Raw genomic sequence first — 18,936 nt, forward strand, 5'->3', positions numbered from 1 at the left:
ACACTGTTCTGCAAGCTGGTTTAACCATAAAACCCTTTTGAAAAACATACAATGCAGTTTGAAAGATGTCCCAGCCTGGCCAGCATGGTTCAGTGGTTGAGCATCAACCTATGAACCAAGAGATCATGGTTGGATTCCCGGTCAGGGCACAGGCCCGAGTTGTGGGCTCGATCCCCAGTGTGGGGCATGCAGGAGGCAGCCGATCAATCGGTGATTCTCTCTCATCATTGATGCTTCTATCTGTCCTTCTCCATTCCTCTCTGAAATCAGTAAAAATATATTAAAAAAATAAAGATATCCCAAATGTGAGGTTTTAGACATAGAATCTAGACTTTGCTTTGAGCGCAATCTGGAGCTCAGACCCTGTCCTAGTTTGTTTGTAAGAACCAGGCATGGCAGGCAGGCTGGCTTAATTTGGGCCGACATAGCAGCTTTCCCCATGCCTGCCTCTAAGCTATCTCCGAACTGGGTTTCCCCCTGCCCAGAACTGTGTCCCGTGCTTTGTACCCAATCCAAGTCATTCCCGCACCACCTCTTCTGGGAAGTCCTCGCCAGCCTCCCATGCTTCCTACCATGTGTTGGACAGTCTTCTAAGCATGCCATAGCATCACAACAGTCCTACAGGCAAGCTCTGTTTGCATCCCTATTTTATAGATGAGGGACTTGAGATGCAGAGGTGCTGAGTGACTTGTCCAAGGCCACGAAGCTAAAAGATGTATGTCCCAGTTATCATCGCCAATTAATGCTATTTGAAAAAATGAAATGGGAGTCCGGTAGGTACCTTCTAACAGATAGATGGTGTTAATATGTGCTTTAAATCAGAAGGAATCTCTCTCTCTCTCTCTCTCTCTCTCTCTCTCTCTCTCTCTCTCTCCTTTCCCCCAACATTCTAGAACTTTATTAAGACTCTACACATTCAAAATTCGTTCAGAATAATTCAAATGGAATTTTAAAGTTTACTTTGGCTTAGCATGGTATCTGTTAAGTTCTTCCTCTGAGAGAGAGTATACATTTATCAGTAAACAAGAATGCAGGGAAAATTTTAAATCACTTTGTTGTATACTTCGTAGCACTAGCTTCTATATATGCACAGTATACTACTGTTAATTCATTCTTACACATTAATTACAAAGAACATTTTCAGAACTGTGTCAGTCAGGGTTCAGCCAGGAAAGCAGAAACAGCAGGAGATAAATATTAAGGGATTTATTGCAAGAAATTGTCTAATCGAGTCTGAAGTCCCCGGGGCGGCCTGGGATTCTGGAACGGGCTGAAGCTACTGTCCCCGGCCAGAATTTATCTTCAGGGAGGCCTCAGTCCTGCTCCTAACATCTTTCAACAGACTGGACCAGACTCACCCAGAGTGAGCGGGATCACCTCCCCTAACTAAACTCAACTGATCGTGGACTTGATTCCCCATGTACAAATTACCTTCATAGCATCACCCAGATGAGTGTTTGATTGAATCCTGGGGCTGTAGCCCCACCAAGTTCACACAAGAACTAGAACTACAACAAGAACATTTACTAAGCATCATGTTATTAATCTCTTATGTTTCTATTTGTATATAAAAAGAAAAATGTTATTTGTTTAGACATATTCCATTTAATACATGTTTTAATCATTTCAATGGGCTTTCCTTCAATTGGTCTGAAACCATGTGACACCATACATTGGTATTTCCTTGCTTCTCTGTCGTCTTCTGATCCCTTCCTGTTTACACTTGCCTCTTTCTACCTTTGTGGTCCTGGTGTGTGTGTCGATAGCTTCGATTAACCACGAGCCTCAGCCACCTTTTCTGAAAAAGCATGGTTATAGTACTGACCTCCTAAGCTCATTGGAGGATTTACTGATCAGTGTCTGGCTCACAATAAGCAATATACTCTCGTAGTTGCTGTCACTGTTATTGCCCTCTGGTTAATTTCCTTTGGCTGAGAACTTGCCCCCGAGTGACAGGTACCCTGCAGGAGCCATCTGGAAGTTCTGATGTCACATTTAGAAGAATGAAAAAGTTGGCATTTATCGATTAGTTCCAGACCCCCAATTCTATCCTTTTCTTTTTAAAATTTAATTTATTTTATTATTTATCTATTTATTTTTAAAATCTATTTTTATTGATTTCAGAGAGGAAGGGAGAGGGAGAGAGAGAGAGAGAAACATCAATGATAAGAGAGAATCATTGATAGGCTGCCTCCTACATGCTCCCTATTGGGGATTGAGCCCACAATCCAGGCATGTGCCCTTGACTGGAATCGAACCAGGGATCCTTCAGTCCTCAGGCTGATGCTCTATCTACTGAGCCAAACTGGCTAGGGCTCCTTTTATTTTAAAATTTTATTCAGTTTTATTGAGAGATAGCATTGTGTTCATTTTATTTTTATTTATTTATTTTAAATAAAATAAATATTATTTTTAATGATTTCAGAGAGGAAGGGAGAGGGGGAGAGAGACAGAAACATCAATACTGAAAGAGAATCATTGATTGGCTGCTTCCTGCACGCCCCCAACTGGGGATGGAGCCCACAACCCGGGCATGTGCCCTGACCTGACTGGGAATAGCACGGTGACCTCCTGGTTCCTAGGTCACCGCTCAAGCACTGAGCCACACCAGCCGGCAACACTGTGTTCATTTTAAATGGACAACATCGGGATTTGTTATCTCGTGAAATGATCATTTTCAAAGACCTGTTTTCCATCACCACCTTTCCAGGGCCATCTGCCAGGCTGGCTTTCCACAATGCCCTGCGGCTTTGCTGCCAGGCCAGGGGATGGCCTTTCACAGGGAGGGGCCTTCAGCTAGAGGCGAGGCGGTCGCACTGCTCATGAACACCGAGTGTGCTCCAAGGCCTTTCGACGCAAGAAGCCAGTTTTCTAGGCGGCTGCCCTCGGATGCCAACAAGTGGGTTTTCTTATCCTAATTGTGGAGGAAGGCACCCAGAGGAGGGAAGAGGTTTCCCCAGCTTCCCTCCGGAATCCGTGATGAGGTGTCCCGATGCCCAGGCCCCCATCTGCCGGTCTCTGGACACATATGGTCACTATGCTCACTCGTCTTGACCGATGGGCTCCAACACCAGTGAGGTGAGGTGCTTGGGAAAATCTCTGATTTTCTTCCCTAATTCTTTCTCCCTGGTGCTCCTGGTAGTGGCAGGAAAACAAATTCATTTGCCAGCATCGATATTTTCTTCATTTGCTTTGACAAGAGGACAGCAAACTGTCTCCTGGGGAAGAGCTGACAGTTGCTGCCTGTAAACCCGAGACAAGGGCGTCACCAGGGTAACCTCCTTGCAGAGGGGCCTGAGCTGCTGTGAGGCGTGGGGAGGAGGAGTGGCGAGCGGTGGGGAGGATGTTTTCTTTACACGCTGGCCATGGCCATCTGGTAGCGACTGCCTGCCGTTGTCCCACCCACAGGAAAATTATGTCTTATGTTAGGAAGTATCAATGAAGAACTCCCATTTCAGCGTGATGTCGGTGCACACGTACTTTGTCTGTGACCTTTCCCCCAGCTCACTCAACACTGAATCCCCATTCTTAGTCCTACCTACTAGACCAGTGGTCACCTGTGTGCCTCACCTGTGCGACTGTGGAGTCCTCCAAGGGGACAGGTCTTGCCCCATGTGCATCTCCCTTCCTGGAAGAGAGCTCAGGACGTAACAGGTGCTCAGCAGATACTGGTTCCATAAGTGAATTAATGGATGTTCTGAAGGTTTCATAGGTGGCCCAAAGGGATAGATAGTTCCTTAGGACCCAAAACTACTAGGAATAAGAATTCAGAAGTGGTTGTCTCAGGTGAAATGTCCAATAATGTGGGACATTTCTGACTTCCATGAAAGAATTCTGATGTGGACCATGTACCTCGGAATAATATCTGTGTTATACTAGTAAGAGGAAGCCACTTCTCTTTTGGCGAGTGGGATTGTATGGACTTTGGTACCATTACAGCAGAATGGTTTATATATTGGGAGAATATATACCCCTTCTTTTCCTTTAAAGGGTGTTACTTAGGCTATTGAAAATCTCAGTCTAGTACAGTGGTTCTCAACCTGTGGGTCGCGACCCCTTTGGCGGTCGAACGACCCTTTCACAGGGGTTGCCTAAGACCATCTTGCATATCAGATATTTAAATTACGATTCATAACAGTAGCAACATTACAGTTATGAAGTAGCAACGAAAATAATTTTATGGTTGGATCACAACATGAGGAACTGTATTTAAAGGGCCAGAAGGTTGAGAACCACTGGTCTAGTAGGTAGGACTAAGAATGGGGATTCAGTGTTGAGTAAATGTTGAGAAAAGAGTTGAGGGAAGGTGCCATGAGGAATAATTGTGAGGTTGAATCAATCAAAGCTACTCTGTTTAATTCCAATCTGAACAATCAATGTGTTAAGTCATCTCAACAATTTATTCAAATCAATACTCATACAAATAAGGTTGAGTTCACATATGTTAGACCGGTTCCATTCAGGGGGTTTCATATATGCGCTTATGGTCAGAGTTGGGCAGATAGAGGAGATATTTTGCCTTCCTCAGCACCTTTATCTTGAACGGGACTGCAGGTATGTGGCTGATGTCCAAATGTCAAAGTGAAACTCTCTTGCCTGTGGCCATTTAGTTCCTAAATTGTAAGAGAAACTGTTATTTTTTTTTATTGATGCTTAGAACAACCCTGACAGATTAAATACTCAATAAGCCTTATCTAGTATCAACTGTGCATGTGTTCACGTCATTGGCTAAACTAATATTTACTGCTCACTTCTCTTAGCACGGCACCTGTATTGACTTATTTCATTCTTGAAACACTGTGAAGAAGTTATTGTCATTCTCTCATTTTAAGATAAGGACATGGAAGTGCATGAGGGCGGTTGATCACACACCTCCTGAGTGACCAAGCCAGGGTGCCCAGGTAACCGACCCTGTGTCCACACTTCACTGCTGAGCTCTGCAGCCTGGGATTCACATAGGGCCCCTGGTTAGAGTCCACATCTGTCGTATCTAAATATGTTCTTTCAGGGAAATTATGGAAGGAAGTCAGTGTTAGATAACATTCGGATATTGACAGGATATCATCCACAAGCACAGAATTGGGGCATGCTGGTCTTACTTCAGCTTTTGAAACCTACCTACATTTCAAAATGTGGGGTGGCTTCTGAAACAAACCTCTAAAACCAGAGAAGTGGGATTTGCTGCACTTTGGGGACAAATGAACCTCGATGATACTGAGGGTTGGGGACCCAGGCTGTCCCAGATCCCCGGCTGCAGCCTAACTTTCTCCCTCCCCTGACTTACAGTGAAATGCTTGCCTCTAGTTGGGATGCAAGCATTTTGGAGTCTTTTGATATTCGTTCAAATTCAGCCAGATACCACAATACTCTTTTATTTGTTTTAACACTGGGTTGTGTTCCAAATGAGAAGGCTCAGTGTGTTTTTGTTTTTGCTTTTTTTATTTCCATTTCTGTCACCCAACACTATTTAGATGAATAAATGTGGAATAAAGAGATGAGAGACTATGAAATCTAGAAAAAAGCGTGGATGTATTAATGATGCCCAAGTTAACAAACTGGGCACCCAGAGAGTCCCTCCTGTGTTCTCATGGGTCTCTGTCACGTTCTCACAGTGCAGACCCTGCATAGAAATTGTTGTTTTTTTTTGTCTTGAAAAACAGTAAACCAAGGGTGTTAAATAATAGTGATGAATATAAATATAAGAACAGCTTCTAAAATAAGGGTTGGGGAATACTATGTTGGGTGAGAGTTCTGGCAAATCCAGATATCAGGCCACAAGAATTCTTTATCAATTTAGAAATGCAGTCCTGCCAGCTCTCTTTGTTGAGGAGGGTCCCACAGCAACACCCGAGTAGATCTAAAGATGCAAAGGACACCTAATGTAAGAGGAAGAATCATCTTAAGAATGTCCATCACTCAAAACCAATCAGCAGTCTCACCACCTGCTATCAAATGATCTCACGGCAGCTTTCTCAGAATGCCACCATGCAGGGGCAGTGTAGGCCTTTAATAATGTCGTGACTATGAGACTGAAGAAGAGTCAAGTTCAGAGATTTCCCTAAGAGTGAAGGTTTCTCCCACAGAGTCTCATTGTCAAGGTTGCTGACATCATTGCATATTCAACAAGAGTCCACTAATCATAGACATGCTTGCACATGGGTGGCTGACAATAGTATAAAAACATGTTCGCCCTTGATAGAAACCAAAGACTGGCAAATGAAAATGGAAAGGAATTTTCCATTTGGCAGAGATGATAAAAGAAAGACAATGGTCGCTGTCTGTGAGGGCATCAGGAAATGTTGGCTCAAACCCACGTGAAGGGAGTGTACACTGCTATGAAACTCATTCATTGCTTTTTCAGAAATCTATATATATATAAGCCTAAGCGACTGTTACAACAGAACAACCAGAATGACCGGTTGCTATGATGTGCACTGACCACCAGGGGGCAGGCACTCAACGCAGGAGCTGCCCACAGCCCACAGGCCCCAATCGCTGATGGAGCCTGTCAGCCAACCTCCCGGTCCTTCCACCCAGTTGGCAGGCCCCAATTGCCCAATTGAGGCCGGGCCTCTGGGCTGGGAGGGGACCTGGGGGTAGGTGTCGGTGGATGTGGGCAGCAAGGGAAGGAGGAGGGGTGGAGGTGGAGAGGCAGGGAACCGGGCAGTGGTGGCATGCGGGTGGCTAGGGAAGGAGGAGGCAGGGAACCCGATCTGCCCTGATCACCAGCCAGGCCAAGGAACCCCACCTGTGCATGAATTTTGTGCACCGGGCCTCTAGTATTAATATAAAAATATATTTCATTGTTCAGGAACTACAAATGATAGCAACTTAAATATCTTCATGGTAGGAAAATGGTACAATGATTTATGGCATATCCGTATAATAAAATACACTGTATCAATTAAAAAGGAACGCACAAAGAGAGTATTTAAGGACTAGAAGGATACTTGGAATATGTTTATGGAAGGCAGGATAGTGTTCCCTCCCCGAAAGGTGTCCATACCTGTTCCTGGAAACTGTGAATATGTTCTGTTGCATGGTAAAGGGGGAATTAAGGTTGAAGGTGGAACTGAGGTTGCCAGTGAGTTGACCATGAGATGGGAGATTATCCTGGCTATCTGAATGGAACCAATGGAATCACAGGTTCTTATGCACGAAAGAGAGAGGCAGGAGAGTCCAAATGTGGTGATGCAATATAAGAAAGACTCCGGTGACCATTGCTGGTGTTGAAGATGGAAGGGCGGTCAAGATCCAAGGGGGTGTAGCAGCTTCCAGAAGCTGGAAAAGGCAAGAAAATGGATTTTCTCCTAGAGCTTCCAGAGAGGAACATGACATACCGAGTGATGTCAGGCCAGTGAGATCCATTTCTGACTTTTGTCCTCCAGAACTGCTAACATAATACATTTGTGCTGTTTGAAGTCATCAAATGTATGCTAATTTGTTTCAGCAACAATAAGAAATCAAAACAACATTTACATGAAAAATGTCTAGCTTTGTAACATGAACTTTGATTCGCCTTTGGTATTTGGAGAGCATGTCGTCTTTATTGGAGCAGTAGCGTTGTTAATAAGAAAAAAAACATCTAATGTGAACACATGGCAGGAAGGAAAGGCTGTACATTTCAGGGGGTGAGTTAGGTAGGCGAGGAAGAGCTGACTGCTGTCTTGAAGAAGGCTGAACATGGTAATGAGTTATATGAAAGATATTTAATAGCAGCTGGTGGGCAAGGGCGAGGACTTGTCAAGTACTGCGACAGAGCCAAGGGAGAGAACATCTTTGTGTTGCTCAATTTTTAAGAATTATAAAATATGTCACAATTATAGAAAATTACAGAGAAAAACACCACCAACATGTGCACTTACCACTCATCTCTCTCATAGCTCATCCTCTGGCGATATTTGCTGCAGATGGATTAACATGAGGATGCCTTACAGATAGATATATTTGATCCCCCTCTGTGAGGTCTTCCTCTCCTGCATTCCTCCCCCACTCCATTCCAGAGAAGGGTGTGGCTTTCATCATTCCCAGGCATGATTTTTTTTTTTAAAGTCACGTTCCCACTTTGGCACTTACCTCTGAATTACTGATAATATCTGATAAGGTTGAATGGTGGACCCCAAAGAGATGTCTACCTCCTAACTCCCAGACCTGTGAATGCGACCTTACTTGGGAAAAGGGTCTTTGTGGATATAATTATGTTGCAGCTCTAGCTGAGATGATTCTGGATTTATCCAGCAGGTCCCAAATTTCATGGCAAGTGTCTTAAGAGGGACAAGAGCGGCCATGTGCAGATGGAGTCAGATATTGAAGTGATGCAGTTACAAGCCAAGGAACTGCTGGAGCCACCAGAAGCTGGAAGGAGCCAAGAAGGGTTGTTCCCTAGAGTCTTTGGAGAGAGCATCTTGATTTCAGACTTCTGGCCTCCAGGACTGTGAGAGAGTGTTTGTTGTAAGCCACCCAGTGTGTGCTGATTGTTATGGCAGCCCCAGGAAACTGATACAGTGTTGTTTTGCATCTTTCAAGCTTCTATGATAGTAACTTGGTGTACAAAACATCCTACAATCCGCTTTTTCTCCCTGTTTGACATCTATTCAGGATGCTATGCGCATTTTAATTTTATTCATTTTCTTTGCTCTGTAGAGTTCCACTGTATGACTTACTATCTAGCTGTGTGATATTGGCCTGACTTCTCCTGTGTCTCAATCCCCTCACCTAGAAAATGGAAAAAAGTTGTCACCATAAAGAGTGGAGTTGCCGAAACCGGTTTGGCTCAGTGGATAGAGCGTCGGCCTGCCGACTGAAAGGTCCCAGGTTCGATTCCGGTCAAGGGCATGTACCTGGGTTGCGGGCATATCCCCAGTAGGAGATGTGCAGGAGGCAGCTGATCGATGTTTCTCTCTCATCGATGTTTCTAACTCTCTATCTCTCTCCCTTCCTCTCTGTAAAAAAATCAATAAAAAAAAAAAAAAGAGTGGAGTTACCAAAAATCAGAAAAGCCTACCTACTTCATGGGGTTGTTTTGAGAAATAAATGTGGTCATATTTGTAAAGTCTTTCCAATAGAATACCTTGTAAACATAGGAATTGCTCACATGTTAATTAAAGAATACATTTATTCGTTCAGTTGCTGAAGGACTTGTAGGACGATTCAACTTTGTCATTGTTCTCAACGAAGGGGCTTTGACTATTCCTGCACGTGGCTCTTGGTTCACAGGTGGAAGAGTTTCTCCGTGGTCCATACCTAGACGTGGAATTGTTGAGTCTTGGGTAGGCACACCTTTCATTTTTCTGGATCTTGCCCAATTCTCCTTTAGAGTATTTGTAACAATTTAGTTTCCCACCAGCTATAAATGAACTCGTTTTTCCATGTCTTTGTCAACTCTTGTTATTATCAGAGTGTAAAATTATTGCTTGTGAAATTGTTTAATTTCATTAAATGATTTACTTTTTGTTTACTTGTTACTTTTCAGATTACTAGTAAGATTGAGCATCTTGTGACATGTTTGCTGACTATTTCTGCTGCTTCTGTGGACTGCATGTTCATGTCCTCTGTCTCTCTTTCTATCAGGTAGTTTACCTTTTTGAAAATGTATTTATCACTTTCTGTGGATGCTGGATGCTTGCACTTTCTTTGTATGAAGTATTGCAAGTATTGTTTACCAGTTTGTGTCTTATCTCTTCACTTTGTTTATGGTGTCTTTTGTTTAATGAAACTTAAAAGTATCAAGTAGTCAAATATACCTATCTTTTTCTTTATGATTTGTTCTTTTAAATGACTCTTGTTTAGGAAAACCTTTCCTAACGTAAAGTGGTGCAATCTTGTTTTTATATTTCTCTTAAATGTTTTAATGGATTTGACTTTCATGCTAAGGTTTTTAATAGACTTTGGGTTATTCCTGTATATGATGAAAGTGAGGAATATAATATTTTCCATGTTGATGACCAATTGTCTCATATGTATTGAAAAGACCAGGGTGCCTCTGGGCTCTCCGGGGTACTGGTCTGCTTCCCTAATCTTGCAACCAGATCCATTCCTCTAATTGACTATGGTCTTGTAATAGATATTACTGGACAGGCGAGTTCTCATTCTCCTCTCAGCTTGTCTTCTTCAGAACTGCCTCTGCTATTATTGGCTTCTATATGAATTTGAGACTATATGTGTCTACTTATAAGAAAAACCCCTGTTGATTTTTAAATGAAATTTCCTTTTTAAGGTAAATTTCAATATATTTATGAATCTTTCCATCTATTCAAAATGTTTTTGTGTCCTTCAATGATGTTCATCATCTTCTCCATAAAGACCTTGCCCATATTTTTAAATATTTATTTCTTTGCATCTTGTCATTTATGCTACTACATTTTTTGGCCTCACTTTTATTTTATATTAAATTCTGTACAAGGTCATTGTTTGTTTATTCCAAAGCTATTGCTGAATTCTTTAATCGTTTTGTTTGCATTTTGTTTAGCTTTTAACAATTGTTTTATTTTTTCCATCACCATTTATCCTCTCTATGCTTTCTTCCACCTCCAACCATCCCCTCCAACCCCCACCCATTGTGCTTGCATTTTTAATGGTCACACATTTTCTACAAATTAGGAATTTTGTAGAAATGTTACCTCTATGATTCTGCCAATACTCATCTCTCCCTTCATTGTCTATAGCAGAGCATGTATTTTTTATTTTTGTATTTTTCACCAAGAGGTGTCATGAGTGTGTGTCTGAACTCTTTAGTTACAGAGTAATTAAAGACATGTTTTTTCCCTCCTGTTGGTACTGAATTGAACACACACACACACACACACACACACACACACATACACACACACACACGCATGCACACACATGTATGTCAGGGAGGAAGAATGTAATATATATATATATTCCACCCCCTCCTCAGTTTCTCTAACTGCTTTTGAATGAGGAAGATCCAAATTCATTCTTGCATGAAATATATATTTTTAACAAGTTGGTATTTTATGGTGTGCTCTAACCATCTGTCACTAGGTCTAAATATCAGATATATCAAAACTAACTTTTTTTTTAAAGAAAAAAATGAAATTTCTTTAGGACCTTTATATCCCCAAAGGGATTTAGGGTAATTTTGCTTTGAGGCAACACTGACCTCCTGTGGCCAGAGAGTCTCAAAAAATTATTCTTTTCCTTTTTACTAAAGAGTTTTCTTTCTAATAATTTATCTGTCATACAAATGGTTATTTTCAGTCCACAAAATTTACTTTTACTTAACGACGTGGATATAGTTAACCTATAACTCTCTGTCACCAAGGTCACATGTAAGAAAGAACCCTCTGCTCCTTGTTGAATGTTCGGGAACCCTCCGGGCGGGCGTGTGGGAGCCTCACAGAGCAGGAGGTGCCACATTTGCCCTCTGGGCCTCTGAGTCTGTGGCTCTTTCCTGCATTTATTGCACTTCCCCTTTTCCTTTCATTTCTGTCAATGAATCCATTTTATTAACCGAGTCTCAGGGAGGCCTTGGAGTCAGCTATTCCTTATTTACTGATACCTCCCTATTCTTCTCACATCAATTTACTTTCCAACATAACTGTGTCCCATTCTCTTCCCCATTCACCACCATTATCTTCAGCTTCTTTGAAGATGACAGTATTCCCGGGTGCCTTCTCTGGTTTCACTCCTCTCTTTTTTTAAATTGAGGTATGACTGACATATGACATTACATCAGTTGCAGGTGTACAACACATTGATGCAGTATTTGAATATAATTTGAAATGATCACCACAATAAATCTAGTTAAGATGCATCACTACATAGTTATGGAATTTTTATTCTTGTGTTGAGAAATCTGAAGATCTACTCTGTCAGCAACTTTCCAGCACACAATAGGGTATTGTTACCAGCACAAAAAGGAAGCTGCAGGTATTAGCAGGATGAGACAGGCTTGGATGGGAGAACTCCTAGCACTCTACATCACAGCACAGAGGAAGCTGGTTGACAGCTATAGACAAAGCCATTTTTGTGTGTAAGCAATGGGAAGGGTGTTCCCACTGACAAAAAACGGAGCCATGGTAGAAGTACCCGGAGAGAATGAATAATTATTTAGCTTTCTAACCCCATGCTCACTGCCACCCCTTTAATTTTATTTAATTGATGCTTTGTCCACTGAAGTTCAGAACAGCAGGGGGGAGGGGGAAATGAAGTATCTAAAAAAGCTGATTTCAGTTGATTTGGGGATAGTACGTTAGGTTAACATGATCAAATGAAACAATTTTTGTGGCATGTTCTGAAAATGATTCTTGAAACATAATCTAAAATATCACAGATTTTACTAATCAAATACATGCTTTTATTAAAAAGACACAGGACTAGCCCTGGGAGAGAAGCTATGCTGTCACTCATGGGAAAGTTTTGCAGCAAAATAATAAAACTGCTGGTAATAGTCAGGCGTCAAGTTTCAGTTTTTCTTCCAAGATTGTGGCATTCATTCTGAGCCCAGCAGAGCCTAACTCTGAATTTCAGGACTCAATTTCAGACACTCAGGAGTTAGGGCTTTTTTGTTTGTTTGCTTTTGTTGTTCACTTGGCCCTTGAGAATGTAACGGAAAAGACAGCACTTTGAACTGGAATGATAGGAAGAGTAGTCGGGAGGCTAGATGGCAGGTGGTGGTGGGAAGCATAAAAGACTCCCCGCCCCTCCGCCCGCCCCCACACACACCTAAGGGTACTCAGCTTTGAGATGTTTTATAAGCAGATTGTTTCCCAAAGAGAATGAATTGTAAATATATCTCCAGTTTAATGCTCTGTTGAAAAGAAGCAAAGACTGTCACTAGGAAATAAGATAAGGGAAGTAAGGGCCTGCTACTCCCTTGTGTTTGCCTTTCGATACCGGTTTTTATGTTTGTCGCTCTATTTCTGGATATATGTTTTTGAATACATTCCTATTTTAAAACCTCTCCCCTTCTTTTGTGAATTGTTCGAGTTTATCTCCATCTTCCAGTAGGGTGGAAATAGGGAAATTATTTAGTTGTGTTTTATCCCTGTGGTTAAGGAAGGGCTCTGGTTGGTTTATCAGCAGCGCCCCCTTGTGGCATTTATACGCATTTCTTAATTCTAAATAGTGGGGAAAATGTCAAGGACAAGGAGAGGCTAAATTTGATTTATAAACATTATTTTATTTTTTCAGGCTGTTAATTTTTCTTTTCTCTTGCTGTATATGTTAGCTCAGCCTAAAATTCGTTCTTATGGCATGGGTAACTGGTCTACTGATATTAAATTTAGGAGTGAGCCTAAGTGAAGACATTTTGATCACAGTGACCAGTAAGTCAGTGACAAAAAGCCCTGTTAGATTCTTGCTCTTGACTTGTTTTTTAACACTTGAATACTTTAATTTTAAAATATACTTTTCTCAAGATTAAAGTTTTTTTGTTATTGTTATTTCATGGTATCATATTCCTTTTATTTTTATTTGAACTTAGGATATAAATTCTCAAAACTTTTTCATTAACTACTAAAATATATATTTTGTGCAACACCTTATAAGCTCATATTAAAATTCTGTGTGAAATTATTTGGAAATTGTTTGAATAAAAATTTCATATGTGAGAGGTATAGACTCAGCAAATTAGGGCTAACATAGACTTTAACTTTTTAAAAGAAAAAGTCTCCATGATTCAAATTATAGGATTAAAACTCAGAATTAATGCATTTCACATGAGCTGAATATCTTGCTATGAGCTTTGCTCTAATTCTAGAGTTAAAACCAATGTTAAAATTGCTTCTTTTATTGTTGTTGACTCTATTACAGATGTCCCCCGGTCCCCCCGCCGCCCCCGCCCCCCCCCCCCAACCTGGCCTGCACTTTGCCACCTCTACCCAGCCCCCACTCCTCTCTCTGGCCTTCACCACACTCTTGTCTGTGTCCATGGGTTATGCATATTTGTTATTTGGCTAATCTCTTCACCTTCATTCATTCAGCCCTCCCCCACCCATCCCTTTTGACATTTGTCAGTCTGTTTCCATGCCCCTTGACAACTTTTTGTTGTTGTTTGTTTGTTTTGTGCTTGTTACAGTTTTTTTATTGCTCTAACTGCTTTTCCCTCTGTCCATCCAGTTTTGGTCTTGTTGGAATAATTTAGATTAGGAGGTCATTCAGGGATCATTGAAAATACCCTAAGCTGTGGAGGTGAGCTGTGGGCAGGAGCCAAGGCCATGGGTAGAACACAGTCCAGGAGTAGAACACAGTCCATGTCCCTCCCCCCACCCTCACCCCCCACCTCCACCCGGCAGTTGTAAGGAGCCCTCTGCCTGGGAAGTTGTTCTTCAAAGGGGCTGGGTCCAGAGTGATCACAATCAAGTCAGTGCCCCACCTCACTGCCTGGTGGCAGGGCCCTCACTTAGGGGAGAGGAGCCATGCCCCCACATTTCCAATCCCTCCAACAGATCTGTTACTATTTTTCACCAATGAAGATTGTCTACACTAGTGGGGGGAGGCGGGAATCAAGAGTTTAGATTTCTTTTCAATTGCCATCCTGTGGTACTTCCTTAGAATAGATTAGTAATAAATAAAAATAATCTTGAAATAATCTGGCAAAAGGATAACTGTGATAGCAGTTCACAGACAAGGGCAGCCTTTAAACATAGGATCAAACCAGAGAGCAAATATGGTCAAAGGCTTAGAAGAAAACACTGTCAATAGTTCTCAGCGAATGAACAAGAACTGTGACTTCTAGATCAGAAGCCTGACTTTCCAAGAATACAGAAGGTAATTGGAAAACTCTTCTATGGTTTTCATGTTGCTCCATAAGACAGGCTTTCCCAGAACTGGAGGAATTTCCATAGGACCGACAGAACATGTCCCAGATGCTTAGACAGATCACCCTGTGCTGGAGACCTCTACACATGCGCTGACTATAGAAAGTGCTGGTTACTCCTGAAACTAAACAGATCATTCCTCTCTGTAGTGAAGAACTGAAATAGCCTAGAAAAGGAAAATTATTTTCCCTCCTTATATACTAGTAGATGTCATTCCTTTTCTTACAGGACAATTGCACCCAGATTAGGAGCCACTATGTATCGTGTTCATTATGCCAAGGGCTCATGCAAATAGAATTATTATTTTTTTTAATCATCAGGTTCGGTCAAAATTTAGGGACCATCTGCAACAGAATGCCACCCGACATTTGAGATTAAGGGAGGGGACAAATAGGTTTGTCTTTCTGTTTTGTTTTAAAGTCCTCACAGCACAGCAAAAACATCACAGAGGCATCCGCGGTGACTGATTTGACAGGTAAGCTTACAAGAGCAGCTCAAATTAAAAAATCCCAGCCTCTGCAAAACCAGGCTCTTCTTTTTCATCTTTTGACATTTCACTCCTAAAATTAGCTTTTTGATGAGAAAATTGCAGGGTGTCATACCAAAGCTAGTAAAGGTGAGGCAAATGCCCGAGATTGAAATTGAGTTGTTTCTGCTGTGCTGGTGATACCTGGTAATTGGACATTGGACTTAGGGCCACTGTGACCTTTCAGAATGAGGAGGGAAAAAAGCTCTATTCATTTTGCTGGAATTCTTTCTATATTTAAAGCCACTTTTTTTTGAATGAAGTAATTCACTCTTCTTTTTAAATTAGCAATACCTAGCAGCCTGTTTTTCATGTCACTCTGTGCATTTATTCAATAATTCTAGTTTGTAAATCAGTAAAAGCCGGTCTGCTTCTCATGTTCTTATCACCTTTACCTCCACTCCCAACTCTCCACCCCCTCCTGTTCCCACACTCACTGCTGGTGGAAGTGACTAGTGTGACTTACCTTCCCTCCCACTGCTGACTTTCTGCCACAGCACACCTCCACAAGCTTAGGGTATGTTGTTAGGGTGATGGGGAAAATGAGACATTTTGGGGGAGCTAGCAATCTGAATCTGTGCCAGTAACCTAATGCACATTCTTATTAGCCTATAGTCTAGTTACTGCCCCTTCTTTAATTATCTGGTCCTGCAAGACCTGTTTAGCTAAGTACTACTCCCATTTTAGAGAGGCCATAAACCATGAACAATACATAACCCCCAGACAGGGTTATCAGTGCTAGCTCCATGCCAGGCAGCCTGTGGAAGGTCCGGAAGTCCCATCCCATATTTGGGGGACAAAGAAACCAAAGGGTATAAAGGGAAAGCTTCCTCCATGTTGGCTTGCTCAGGATTTGGAGAGGAACAGTCTCCCCTGAGTGCTGTACTAGTACATGTGAAACACCTGAAAATAAATGGTTTTTTCCTGTGCCTCTGGTACTCCTGCATATTTTTTGGTCGCCTGGTAAATTCTGTAACAAGGGCACTGGGCTAGACCGCTGGTATCTGCCTCATGCCTCAGCTTCCCTCCTCCCAGCGGTGAGCCATGTTGGCCCACAGGGCCCTGACACAGCGTGAATAGCTCCCATACATTCCACATTTTAGCCAATGCATGGCTGCAGGCCCTTGGCGCCTGACCCAATCCTTGCGGGCAGCCCTCACCAAAAAAAACAAACAAATAAAAATTCTTTCAAGGCCAGAAATCAACCCAAGATAATGGGCATCGATGCCACCATCCAAGCATGCTTTGTCTCATGAAGGCAATCGACCACAATATGACCAGCCCCTGTACCCCACAGTCATGCTGGCCCAAAAGCCAGACGCAGGATCAGAAGGAGCCATACACCAAGAAGCCTCATGTGGCCTTAAGCCCACCGGGCCTTGCTTGGGGTCACGTAATACAGCGGCAGGCACGACCCTGTTGGGCTCTGGAGTGCCAGTGCGGCCATGCCTTGCCCAAGTAGCTCATGAGACCCAAGGCGCATTTGTTTCCAGGTTGCACTATTGGATGCGGAGGGGGAGGCGAGGGGGGAGGGTACAAGGAGTGCGCGGCAGGGAGTGGGGGGAGGGCGCTGGGGCGGGGCAGGAGGAGGGGCGGTGACTGAGGTGCGCAGGTGCTCCCGGACCCTGGGAAGTCCCGCCCAGGAACCCCGGGGCTGCCTTTGGGCGGAAGGCCCGAGACCCTGCGTGGACCAGCTCCGGCCAAGGAGCAGCGGGATCCCCTGGAAGGAGTCCACGTTGAACTTCAACAGGCGCCTCCCCAGGCCACAGCCTGGAGCGCCACTCTTGCTGGACAGTGAGAGTGAGATGAGGCTCCCGTGGGCCGCGTCCTGCACAGTCACCAGCGTCCGCACGGTGGCCTCCTGCGTGTCGGCGGCGGGAACCAGGCCCAGTGCCCACCTGCGGCAGGAAGTCCAGCCTGCGCACAGCACCTCCTTCAGGGTCAGCTGGAGGGACGCTGGCTGCGCACGCCCACACAGCGTGTGATTTTTACCAGCATTTGAGAAATCTGACAATCGTAAGACTTTTTTGGCAAAGTTTTCTCTTTATGAAGGTGAACCCTAAGCCCAGGACGTGGTCAGCGGAGCTCTCCTTGATCTCTCTCGGAAGATTCCTGCTCTTTTCTAAGGTAGGTATCTGCACGTGGATGCGCACGTGCAGGTGTTGTGTGCGCACGTGCAGGTGTGTGTGCGTGCGCAGGTGTGTGTGTATGTGTGTGCGCACGTGCAGGTGTGTGTGCGTGCGCAGGTGTGTGTGTGTATGTGTGTGCGCACGTGCAGGTGTGTGTGCGTGCGCAGGTGTGTGTGTATATGTGTGTGCGCACGTGCAGGTGTGTGTGCGTGCGCAGGTGTGTGTGTATATGTGTGTGCGCACGTGCAGGTGTGTGTGCCTTCTGATTTGGGAGGTGGGTGGTGTGCGGAGGGAGAGCTCCAGGGCATGCTGCCCTCCAGGGTTCTGGGGAGTGGCCCAGGCTTGCTGGGCCAAGGGTTCACCATAGTTCTTGATTCTTTGTTAGTATAAAAGTACAAAGTTAAAGTCCACGAACTATTTCATTCCTTTGAGGAAAAGAGAAGCAGCCCTCTATTAGAGACTTGGCTTTGATTTTGGCAGCAAAAATAAAAGGAAAAGATTCTAGCCTTTCCTGAAGAGGTCAAACTTACATCTTAAAAATACCCCACAAAACCAAAACTTTGCCAGCAGACTTCTGATCGTTCAGATGTTTTCTTACAGGGTTGGGGCTATTTAGTTTTGGAATGAAAGATTATATACCCTTCTCCCCAGTTGTTCCCTGGAACCCTTCATCATCACACACAATGACATGGTGAGAAATGAATGCCAGTCATTCTGTTGCCAGTTCAGAATGCTGTAGGATAAAGTGTCAGTTAGAGAGCTATTCCTCATGGAAGGAAATCTGGAAGAATATTACACAATCTCACCAATATTTTATCCAAAATTCATCTGTTTTTCATAAATTCAAGGATACTTTGAATTAGAAAGGGAATAAAAAATATGAGTAATATACCAGAGGATTGAAAAATGAAACAAAAAATTGGGAAAGGATTTGACACAAATTTGATAGACCAAGTGCGGATTTCCTCGATGTGGAAGAACTCATAAACATGAGCTGAAATTTTGCTTTGGTTTTGCTTTTAATTCTTTGTAAAATAATAAAATCCCATAATTGCATCCAGTAGTCAATTTTCTCCCCTGCATGGTTTTATAGATGAATAAACTCTAATAATCTAAGACCCAGAGGGCTTCACACACCATTGCCGAGTTGGTTCGTGGCCATTTAGAGTGACCTCAGACAGGTGGCTACATGGAGTTGTTGCCACCTGAGCATTGTGACTCCTCCCTGCACCTGACTGAAGGTTAATTTTATGTGTCCCCTTGACTGGGCTGAAGGATGGATAGTTGGCAAAACATTATTTCTGGGTGTGTCTGAAGGGTATCTCCAGAAGAGATTAGCAGGTGGCCTTCGTGCAGTCCTGGGGGACCTGGATAGAGCAGAAAGGCAGTAGAATGGCGCACCCCCCTGCTTGAGCCATCTATGCTTCTGGTTCTCGGGCCTTGGGTTCAGGCAGGGATTACACCACCAGCTTCCCTGGGTCTCCAGCTTGCAGGT

At 43.3% G+C, this 18,936-nt stretch overlaps 1 long non-coding RNA gene across 1 annotated transcript in view; it reads left to right on the top strand.

Moving 5' to 3' along the window:
- Nucleotides 1-9,755, top strand: part of LOC308523190 — a 29,043-nt gene extending 19,288 nt beyond the window's left edge. The window contains exon 5 of the long non-coding RNA XR_013996308.1: nt 8,239-9,755. This is a non-coding gene — a long non-coding RNA (uncharacterized lncRNA). The remainder of the gene's footprint in view (nt 1-8,238) is intronic.
- Nucleotides 9,756-18,936: the final 9,181 nt, after the last annotated feature.

Source organism: Myotis nattereri, assembly GCF_964212035.1.
Source record: "Myotis nattereri genome assembly, chromosome: 8".
Classification (NCBI taxonomy): Eukaryota; Metazoa; Chordata; class Mammalia; order Chiroptera; family Vespertilionidae; genus Myotis; species Myotis nattereri.